Genomic DNA, 10,636 nt, shown 5'->3' with positions numbered 1-10,636 from the left:
GATCCCATATTACTGTGACTTTCTCTACTTAAACCAGGGATAAAGTGCGTGGCTCCACTAACCAACTCTTTTGAATGCAAGAAGCATAAAGAAATCAATCATCAACATCATCCAGTTACAGAATTGAAAGGAAAAGCGGAGTAGTTCTGCACTATAATTTAGCCCTAACCTCATGAAATTTAAAATTTGAAGTCACTTTCCAGGTGTTTTTCAGTATCATTCCCTTCTCCCCACACACATACACATCTCTGCTTCCAAGCTTTGAAATGAGCTTCTTCCATTACCTTAGCAAGGAGCTCCCATAACAGAGCTTTACAGCTCTGGAGTAACTTTAGACATTGTTACAACCTGAACAAGACTCAGAATCTATAGGAATAGTGAGTCACCTAAGTTTTAGAACAACTGATACTAGAAAAATGTTGCTGTTTTAACCCATCTTATCTGGAAATTTTCTATAATATGGAACTCTACATCCAGGGGAATCAACACTCTTACTGTTACTTCTTTTAGAGCAATAACTAGGCTAACATTTCTAAATGTAGATAGTTGTTGATGGAACTGGTGGAGACAAAATTACTGGCTATTCAAAAGGTTAAAAAATTTTGCATGCGGGATAACTTATGCTGCCATACTGGGATGATGCTGGTTGTTTGGAGTAGAACTTAAAATCATAAATCCTTATTGACATGTTTCAACTCATATCCTACCCCAACAATGACTGGATGACATGATTTTTTTTAAAAAGATTTTATTCATTTATTCATGAAAGGCACAAAGAAAGAGGCAGAAACATAAGCAGAGGGAGAAGCAGGCTCCTTGCTGTGAGCCTGATGCAGGACTTGATCCCGGTACTCCAGGATCATGACCTGAGCCAAAGGCAGATGCTCAACTACTGAGCCACCCAGGCACTCCTGAATGACATGATTTTTAAGGAAACTGTAAGTTCCAAAATTTGATGATCGTATATTTACATTTTTACCTAAGGTGCTTTGGATAATATAATTGTGTATTTATATATAGGGAATGTGGGAGAAGGAAACATTGAGGAGATAGTTATGAAGAAGAGTTGCTTTCAGATATGGGCAGTAAATGAGATGAATAAAGTGAGCATAAGATGTCTGGAAACTACATATACCCTTTATGATGCTCAAAAACTAAAGAACAACAAAAAAAAACACAGAAAAATTTAATTATTTTTATTGGAGAGGCTATATACTTTTACCTTAATGCAGCTCCAATGCTGAAAATTATGGTTTAAGACTTCATAAGCATTGTATTTATAGAGGTGTTTGGATGATACTTGACAATAAGATAAACAGTTTAATGGAAACCCTGAGACAGATTCCAGAGGACTGAGATATAAAAATAATAAAATGATGAGGAGCACCTGGGTGGCTCAGTGGGTTAAGCATCTGGCTCTTAATTTCCGCACAGGTCATGATCTCAGAGTCATGGGACTGAGTTCAGCATCACGCTCCCTGTTCAGCATGGGATCTGCTTGGGATTCTCTCTCCTCCTCTGTCTCCTCCTGCTTGTGCTCTCTCTTACTCTCTCTTTTACTAAACCAATCAATCAATCAATCAATCAGTCTTCAAAAAATAATACAATGATGATAATAAAAATGATAGCTACTCTTTACCAAGCCTTTACTAAGTGCCAGGCACTATGCTAAGACATATATAATTTCACTTAATCTTTACAACCATCCCATCTCACCCTCTTTTACAGATGAAGGAATTGAGTCTTGAGTGATATAGTAAACTGCCAAACATCTCATAGCTGCTAAGTGCTGATGCAAGAATTGCAACAATTTTATCTTCCTCAGAAACCCCAGGACTTTCTCCACCATTTGAAGTATTTGGGTCTTTGCTTAGCTACTTCCTGGCTTTTACCAGAAGCAAGTCACACAAACTCTTCTTATCTGTAAAATAATCAAGATACCAGTATCTACTTCATAAGATTGTTGAAAGGATTAAGTTACCTAACGTTTTTTAAAGTATTTAATGTATGATCTTGTTGCAACAAGTGTTAGCTGTTTACCCATGGTGATGCCCCTAGCTTCCTGTGTGGGCAGGGATAACCACCAAATTTTAGAAGCGTTACTTTTTTCTCATGGATAAAATGAAGAAGTTGGGCTATGTGATCTTACAAGTTTTTCCAGTTCTAGCCTTCTTACCTCATCTTTCCTTTCTGATAAAGCAAATGTAGGTAGCCAGGAATAACCCTAGCAGCAGGTGAAATGAGAGATGAAGAACAAGTAGGAAAGAATGACTGCCAAAAACAAAACAAAACAAAAAACTCCTGCTCCGGGAGAGTGGGTCAGAACCAAACAGTAAGACAAACTCAAATCTGTAAAGGTTACATTAGGCCCCGGGGCAAATTCCATAAGCAGCAAAGGAGATCTTTATCATAATTTCTACTTAATCCTATTTTCACACTGGTTTGAGAGCTGTTCCTTATTTCCTTTCTAGAATTATAAACCACAAGTTTCTTTGCTTAATTCTTTATCTCCTTGATCTTGAAGAAAAAAATAGACACATTTATGGTAGCCAACCCCACAAGAATATATAGCCTGCAAGTAGACAGACTTGTCCTATCTGAATGTCAGCTCTGGATATGTGGAGTTGAACTGTTTCCATGGTTTGCTTTACTGCATGTGGCTTATATTTTTTTTGCCTGCCATGAAAACTACATTTGGCAATGCTGCTATTCCGTCACCATGACAATTTAATGTCAAAGAAAATCCATGGGAAGAAAAAGGAAGCCATTTAATATGTTGAGAGTTGACCCACCGGCTTTGAAGTTCACAACTTATTATTACAGCAAGTTATGCTGACATATTTTGACAACTCAGGACAACTATTTACTCAGTAGCCATCACACTTATGTCAACAAGGCTTTTGGAAAACCACTTTTAATCAGCAACATCAGAAATTTATAAATTCCTGTAGAGCCCAAGAATCATTTAGGAAAGAAGGGAGCCACAGAGAAAAGCTGAAAGACATTTAGCTAAGGGTCACAGGTGGAACCACCGTCAATTATATATTTGACTCTTATTGCTTCATTAAAAATTTTAGAAAATTCCTTCCAAGGTATTTATCAGGGTTAATAACTTTAGCTTTAATATGGGTGTTGATTTCACTGTCAAGCATGTATGTTTTCTGTCCCTGATGGCTGTTTACCTGAGTTTCCCTGTCAGTTGTCCTTTCATGGTGATATTCCTTGAAGATAAAGATGTATTTTCCTGATGTTTCCATAGTAATTATGCACCAAGAGCTTGGAGTGATTTAAGATAAAACAGAAGCTGACCAACTGGCTGTAATCATTGTCCTCATCACCATGCCTCATGCTTCCCTGGCCACCATGCCAACCAAACCCAAGTCCAGTGTCTGCACATGACCTGTCCCTTTGGGCAGCACCCCACCTGGATCCCAAACCATCTCTTGTCACTGAAACATGAGTGTGTTTTCCCAAGATCTGAAGAATTATATGGGATCATGGACTCTCTTGGATAAAGCTTCCAGCTCCACTAATTTATTCATCTGTTCAATAGATATATTTGAGTGTCTGTTTTAACAGGCATCTTCCATATGCTTACTCTCTACAGCTTATGAATCAATCATTTATCTACAACATATCTATCACTTCTCAAGTATATATTTAGCCATGTTGACCACATCTAAGATTGAGAAACCCATTATTCCTTGCAGTGTGTTACAACTTTAAAAGGCTTTGTTAGAAATTACTTGTTTTTTTTTTTTGAAATTACTTATTTGTATTCAAAGTGTACCTTCTTGAAGTTTCCATCATTAGTATTCCCTTTCTTTTTTTATCCTTAATTACCTCCATCATTTTTCATATAATAAAATTATGAATTCATTTATTTTAAGCCCCTTCATTGCTCTCAGCCCTACTTAAAGTGTAGTACCAAAGACGTAAAAAAAAAAAAAAAAAAAATCCCTCAGATATAGTCAAGTCCAGAAGAGCATCTCAGAACTATGTGTGCCCCCCTCTTCTCAGTTGTGAAGTTACAATAATAAATATAACAGCTTCTATCATTGTATGATAGACATTGTGCCAAAAGAGAAAAATACTTTTGGGACGTGTTACCAAGAGGGATTTTTTCCTGATCATCTCACCACTGGAGTTAAGACCTCAAAGATGAATCAGACTATGCCAAATTAAAGCAGCAGCATGGTGCACCATACAAAGAAGACTGAGTATGCTGAGAGATGCGAATGTTTCAATCCTTACCCTTAAAAGTCTGACAGTGGAGATGCGGGTCCTCTAAGAAAATCACTAGCAAAGCCTGGGGTATCTGCAGGAAGAGGGACCAGGACCGGTAGTCCATACTCCAGGACATTTGTTCACATTTCTCCCACGCTACCATTCACTTCACCTCAGTGGGATTCAGCCCATGTCAGGTCCGCCACTTTGTCTATAATTTCTACCAATCTGAACTCACTTGATTCTATTTGTCAAACCCATACTCATTTAGTTATGAAGACTGAAGATGCAAGACACCAGAGTTTATAGTCCAGCTCAATCACTATTTATCTAGATGACTTTGGGCAATTCACTCAAACTCTCCATATCCTAATTCTTTTTATCTACAGAATGAGAATAACTCCTAGGCGTGTGATCACTGAATGAGTTATTATATTTAAAGTGCTTTACCAAGTGTTTCACACGTAATAGGAGTATCCTAAGAGTCCTCTCATATACTGATATTTTTATTACTATCCGTAGACATATCTTTGTAAACCCCTTTCAATCCTTCTCTTTTTCTTGTAACTCTTGTCCAGTATCGAAGGGAATTTTTTTATATTTTGTTCTAGCTTTTTAAAACTTTTAATTATTGTCTTTGCAAGCCTAATGGTGGGCTGATAAAAATAGAAGTACCACTACTGAAACCTCAAAGGAAAACAACACACTTTCAATAGAAACAGGGCAACAAATGAGCAAACAAAAACTAATCCTATCAATTGTTAAAGAGCCTGGTAAGAGTTCATAAGACGGTTCCATTTTCACATCTCTACTCACTTCCCAAGACATACTAGAGTGACTTCTATTCCCATCAATACCACAAAAACAGCTCCTGTGAGGTCCACCAATAGCATCCACTTTCATCTATCAGGGAATTTCTTTTTCATTCCTTGTTTTCCTAGACCCACAGTAGCATTTAGCAGCAAAGACTACTACTTCTTTCTTAAAACTCTTCCTCCTTCTCACATCTTCCATGACACCACAATCTCCTGGGTTATTTTTGTTGTTTTGGCTTTTTTATACCTATCTGGCCACTCTTTTGCAGATTTACCAGGCTTTTCCTCCTCTACTTGCCATAAATATTAAAGATTCCAGAGGATTTATCCAAGAATCTCTTCTGCTTTCACTCAAAATTCTCATCCCACAATATTACCTATGCCTAAAGCTTTGGTAATAATCTAGACACTGAAAATCCTTAATTTGTACCTTCCATTCAAACTACTCCAGTAAACAAATCTTCTGGATTTGTTTTTCCATCTTCATGCCTAAATATCTCCATTTTGATAGAAAATTCAACATGTCTAAGGACAAACTCATGATCTTTCCCCCAGTACCTGGTCCTTTCCACTATTTTTTTAAATTATAGGCCTAACTATTATCCAATGCACAAGACAGAAGACCAAGATATTTCTGTGATACCCACTCCTCAACCAATCCACAACAACCTCCAAAGGATCTCTGGAATCTGTTTTCTTTTCACCTGTTCCACTTTTCTACCCTAGTCCAAGGGCCCATTAAATCTCACTCACAGCACAGCAAAAACTTTCAAACATTATCTATATCTATTCTGGCCACCTTGCAATCTGCTCACATTGCTACTAGTCATTACACACACACACACACACACACACACACACGAGAGAGAGAGAGAGAGAGAGAGAGAGAGAATTACTCTACTTATGATTTTAAGCTGAAGATCAACATCATTACACAAGGGTCTGCAAGGGCCCTGATTCCCTTTCTAGTCTTTTCTGCCATTTGCCACTTCGACTTCTGTGCTCCAGCCATACTGGCCTTCTTCCCATTTCTCAGCCTCAGAGGTGCCTCCTCCTCTTTAGACCTTTGTGCACACAGTCCCCTTAGAATGCCCTCAGCCCCAGACAGCTGCACCAGTCCACAAATCACACATCACTGAGACGTCATTCAGAGATCTCAGCCCAAGTATCACCTCCTCAGGAAAGTTTTCCCCCACAACCCACCCCCAACCTTAGTCATACACTTTTAGGGAATGATATATTTTTTTCTTCAGAGAGCTTACCTTGATTTGGGATTATTTATTCATTTAGTGTGATAATTTAATTAACATCTGCCTCCTCCAATGACTATAAACTTTGAGATGAATTGTTTCAAACCACTGTGTCCTCCCACCTAAATGAGTGCCTGTCTCAAGGTAGGACCTCAAATAATACCTGTGAAGAGGACAAATGAATCAGTACCTCTTTATCCTACTCTAAATAAATTTGCTTTTCATTATACAATATTCTAAATATGTTTTGTAAATCTATTGTACTAAATATTATCTCTCAGCTAGGAAGTTTTATTTTACTATTTTCATCTAAAATCTCTAGTATTTCAGTCCATTGTGGGTTCAACTGCCTTTATAGCATGCTTCTTGATGCCTCTGTATCACCTGGGGATTTTATTTGCAAATGTAGAACCACAGGCCCCTTACAGAGCTTCTGAACCCAAACATCTCTAGGTGGGGTTGAATAATTCTTTTTTTTTTTTTTTTTTTGAATAATTCTTTTTTAACAGGTACCACTGCATGATTTTTCTACACATCAAAATTTGAACAGGAATGCTTTTCTGGCTCAAACTAGAAATCAAAGAGAAATGTATTCTTAGACCTAAACAACTTTTATATAGACTTCTAGAATGAATCCTGCTTCTAAGTGGGAGAATGACTTTACTATGTTCTACAAAAGGGCCACACTTTTTTTGCTTCAGGAAATAAGTAGAAACAAAAGTAATGAAACCCAAAATATTGATGGCTTTCCATAGGCTTGACCCAAAAACCATATGGAACAGTAAGCCAAAAGAATTCCAACATGACTTATGAGACAATGAGCAATGGGTTTGGCCAGAAGTAACTCCTGAATATAAATTTGCATTAAACACAAGCTAATTCCATTTAGTATTGCAACTTGGTGTTTAAATTTTACTTTTCGGTTAGCTTAAAAAGACTGACAAGTTTGGTCTCCAGCAATTAGAAAGGTAAGTTTCTATTCATTCTCTTTCACATCTTTCCAGGCTCTTTGTTTAAAAAAAAAAAAAAAAAAAAAGACTCATATTTTGAACATTGCCCCTGGTAGAGCCAGACATACTGTTTGATGCCTTGTCATGGAATGCAGCTGGCACACACTTCCTAATTGTATGATCAGAAAAAGAAACCAAGAAAAGTATTTGCTTCCTACTGTCAGCAATTGAGGGTCTCTCTGCTTGGTGCGCCCATGTGACTCAATGGCAAACATCTGGGAGAATAAATGGAAAGCAGCAAATCACTTAAGGAGAGCTTCAAGATGATATGAAGTAGGGTCCTTTTCTCCTTCTTCATTTTGAAGATGCTTATGGGAAATCGAATGGGTAGGAGGGCAGTGGTCTTTTGACATTCCAAACCACTAACCCTTCCTACCTGTTCTCCAGGATCATCTGTGACTTACTTGTTTATTTGTTTGTTTGCTTCTGAACCCAACCTAGAAACCAAGGCAAGGCCATGTGGAGAGGAATCAAGGGCTTGGGGTCACAGTCAGAATGGAGACCTAAGCTAGAAGCAGAGGTAATGTCCTGGCAAGTGTGCAGGTTACTAGGTTCTGGCTTGTGACTCACAGCTAAAAGATTAGGAATTGTAGGGGAAATGTCCTTGAATAAACATTCAAGACTAATGATTTCCAATTTATAATCCTTATTGGGAAAAGAGTTTTTGAAAAGTTGCCCATAATCTACAAATATTTACTTATTTATAAACTATATGCATGTACTACCCTAGTTTAACATAATGAACATTATAAGACAAAAATAGACACTGAATTCATCTACTAGAAAATTGAAACAGTAATTCTAATGTTTTTTCATATCCCTAAATATCCTTTTATTGCACTCAACTTCAGAGACCACTGGTTTAGACAAAGAGTTGCCTCTATACATATGCTAAGGAACTAGACTGAGGATAGTTTTTATTACTTGTATTTCTCAGGCGTTTGGGTCATTAAGTTTTAGTTGGAATGCCACAGTGGACCCATTCATGTTGAGATGGAAGGGATCTCATTATGAATCACCAAAAGATTCACAGCAGCATTGAGTAAATAGGAAAACAAAAGCAGTAAGTCAAATGTTAAACAAAGAGGATTGGTGAAATTAATGTTGCTGTATTTGTACAATGAAATATTTTATTGTCAATAAAAATGAAAGTTTCAAGGATGCTTTAATGCTACATGATGCTATATGGGTTGAACTGTATTCCTCTCAAATTCATATGTTGAAGTCCAAATCCCCAGTACCACAGAATGTGACATTATTTGGAAATAAGGTTGTTGTAAATGCAATCGGTTAATATGTGGCTATGTGGAGTAGGGTGGATCCCTAATCCAACAGGACTGGTGTCCATATTAAAGGGATAATTTGGCACACAGGGAGATCGCTATGGGATTATTGGAGTTAGGCTAAGGAATAGCAAATATTGCTGGCAAACCACTAAAAGGTAGGAGAGAGGCATGGAACAATTTCTCTCTCACAGCTTTCAGAAAGAATCAACTTCACTGAAAACTTGATCCTGGACCTCTGGCCTTCACAACTTTGAGAAAATAGATTTCTGTTTAAGCCACCCAGTCTGTGATACCTCATCAAGGCAGCCCTGCCAGATAAAAACAGGTGACATGCTCAGACATCATGTTAAGTTAAAAAGACCTGACATAAAAGGCCTACGTAGTATGATCCCAACTGCGAATACATGCACATACACATATGTAGATAAAACCCTGGAAAAGTTATTGTTTACCTTTATGCTGTGGGTACCTTTTTATGTCTCTTTCTTCATTTTTCCTCTATATTTTCTAAGTTTTCTGTGAAAGGATTAAAGCTTTACAAATATCTATATTCCCCTAAGGTTTTATTTTTATAATAAAAATTTTATAAGCTTTAAAGTTTTTTTTGTTTGTTTGTTTGTTTTTTATTAAAAGGGGAGTTGGCATGGCCCAAAGAACAAAAGTGATTTGGGAGTCCTCAGGAAGCCTGTGTTGTAATGCAAATCACAATTGTAGGACCCTGAAGCCCAGCAGTGAAAGCATTAGTGGGCAATGCCAAACAAATTAACAAGACGCAGGATTTGGTGATGCAGGCAGGGTGATATGTGGGGTGGTGCTGTGCCAAGCATGACACAGCACCCTGTCATGTGAGTCCAACTGTGGCACCGTCAGAGATTGAAACTGGCAGAGCCAGGAGGCCTTCCCAGAGTTCAAGGAAATATTATCAGCCCAGAAGTTCCCTCAGCAACTGTATCTGGCCAAGCAGGACTTCTCTGCAGCACTTGCCTTTTTTTTTTTTTTTTTTTTTTTTTTTTTTTTACCTCTACTTTCCACCTAAGAATCCACAAAATGTTTTTATGTGTTTGTTTTTGCCTCCCACAGGAAAATGATTTCATTTTTGATTGAATATAAAAATTATACTTGTTTTCTGTAACATGTCCAAGCAACACAAAAGAGTATGCAGATGATGAAGAAATCACTGTCCTGATTTCATCCAAGTACCCCCAGGACATACAAGTGCCTGGGCAGGCCATGATTAGGCCTCCTATATCCTGACACTCTGTAACAATTAGCCCCCATTTCTTGACAAGGGTGGTTTGGTAAAAGTGACAACTGCTTATGACATTCATTGTTTTATCCCAAGGATTCTATTCCCATCTGATGGGATGAACATTAGCCATCATGGTACATCCCCCTGGTGGGATGGAAAATGATCCTTCTCTACTCAATGAGTTCTATGTAAAGAACTGAGTTACCTGTTTCTGGTTGATTCCAATGACATATCAGTGGCCCTATCTGATTTGATCTTTATTCCACCTCTGACCCCAAGGCACAGAAATATCCTTTTTTAAATGTTTGGTATCTGTTCTTTCAGATTTTTATTCTATGTATACATAAATTTATATATACAAGTGAACCACAAAAGGGGGGTAATACTCTATATACTGATCTGGCTTTTCCTCTCCCCAACTCCTCTAAGAGAAGGGAATGCCAATTGAGTATCTGAGCCTAAGTCTGTGACACTGATGGGGTCAAGGTCAAAGTCAAAGGTCATGCACATGGTTGTGTCCCCCTGGATACCCTCTTTGTGCTGCTTTCCTTTGTGTGGTGACCCTAAGGCTGGACTTTGGAGTCATCCAGAGTCTTGCTTTCTTTTATTCCTTTGCTCCAATGTTTGTCATTTGGATCATGGCTGGTAAGGTTTATGTTTCTGAGGAGATACTCCACCTAACCTTGAATATAAACCTCAAATCTAGGCCAGTTTACCAGAAAGCTCTTCTGGTAGAAGACGGCTCATGAGCAGTGATAACAGAGTGGCACTTCATGTGATATTTATGTTTGTTCTTTGA

The sequence above is a fragment of the Canis lupus genome, chromosome 18 (genome assembly GCF_011100685.1).
Source record: "Canis lupus familiaris isolate Mischka breed German Shepherd chromosome 18, alternate assembly UU_Cfam_GSD_1.0, whole genome shotgun sequence".
Lineage (NCBI taxonomy): Eukaryota > Metazoa > Chordata > Mammalia > Carnivora > Canidae > Canis > Canis lupus.
Note: the sequence above shows the minus strand (reverse complement) of the source record.